The sequence below is a fragment of the Podarcis raffonei genome, chromosome 1 (assembly GCF_027172205.1).
Source record: "Podarcis raffonei isolate rPodRaf1 chromosome 1, rPodRaf1.pri, whole genome shotgun sequence".
Classification (NCBI taxonomy): domain Eukaryota; kingdom Metazoa; phylum Chordata; class Lepidosauria; order Squamata; family Lacertidae; genus Podarcis; species Podarcis raffonei.
The window spans coordinates 31869537-31870765 of record NC_070602.1 but is presented as its reverse complement, the minus strand read 5'-3'; positions in this window follow the sequence as shown (position 1 = coordinate 31870765).

Sequence of the window (1229 nt, the reverse complement as noted above, 5' to 3'; positions counted from 1 at the left end):
CGTTCTGATTTTTGCATTAAATCAATAGAAAGGTTTAGCTTGCTGAAGTCAATGGGTTCAAGGGGATTTGTGCTATTAGATTGTTTTCCTTAAGAAAATCAGAAGGATTCTGAATTTAATAGCCATTTATTCATGATTAACAACAATGTAAGACACAACATACAGAGTATTAATCAATTCAATTATTCATTACCATTTTCAGTTTAAGCGCTTGCTGGTTACAAAAGGCAGAATATCAAATGAGTCCAATTTGTTTCATTAGACAACTTAAAAAATCACTGCATGGTTTCAAAGTGGAAGAGAGGACTTTGAGCAAGTTTTTTTATGCCACTAACATCCCTATGAAGCCAGATAGTTTATCCCTCCCCATCCCATGACTGCATCACTCACAGCTAACCTATGCAGATCACACTGCTGTCCAATTCAAGGTGTCATCTCAAGTTGTATGTATTCCCACTATGCAGGACTGCCTTTAAATAGCCCTAGAATCGACAATTCTCCTTTGCACTAGTGCAATGGGAAGTAAAAGCTAGACTGATAGAACCAATTGCATCTTTATGAAGGCTTATTATTTTTGACGCCATGATGGTCTAGCAGCCCCAGAAGCAAAGATCACACATGTTTTGGTTCCAAAAATATTTAGTGCATAAATAACGTATAGGCACATTGCTGTCTTAAGGTAGAAAATCTGTCCGCTTTAAAGCAGCTTGCATGCTGCTTTCATGCATCATGGGAACTAAAGTTCCCACTGGTAAGGTTTCACTGTCTTTTTGCAACAGCTATTTCCTATGTGTGAGATTCTTGGAGACTACTTATTAAAGTTGAGTACCTGCACATTTACTGCTCAGTCCTGTAATGAGTAAATCTGTTTCTCTGAAGTATCCAAAGTTTATTGCGGGGGAAAGCTGAATTAGATTCTGACAGCAGTGTCCCTGACAAGCAGGACATACCAGCTGTGAACAGAGAAACAGCAGTAACTGCAGCAGTTGATTCTTAAACACTAACATCCCATGAAAAATAGAGTCTGGGTTCTCAGCACTGGGTTGCATGAGTGGGACAAAAGAAGCTGATTTTGTCTGTTTACACACAACAGATTATTTTCTCTAGAATTAAAGAAAATACCTTGGGTTAGCCAGTATGTAGATGAAAAAAATCTAAATTTTGTGTTAAAGGGCCCTGGCCAATTTTATTTTAAATGCAGAGCCTGAAATGAAGCAATCTTTGTTATC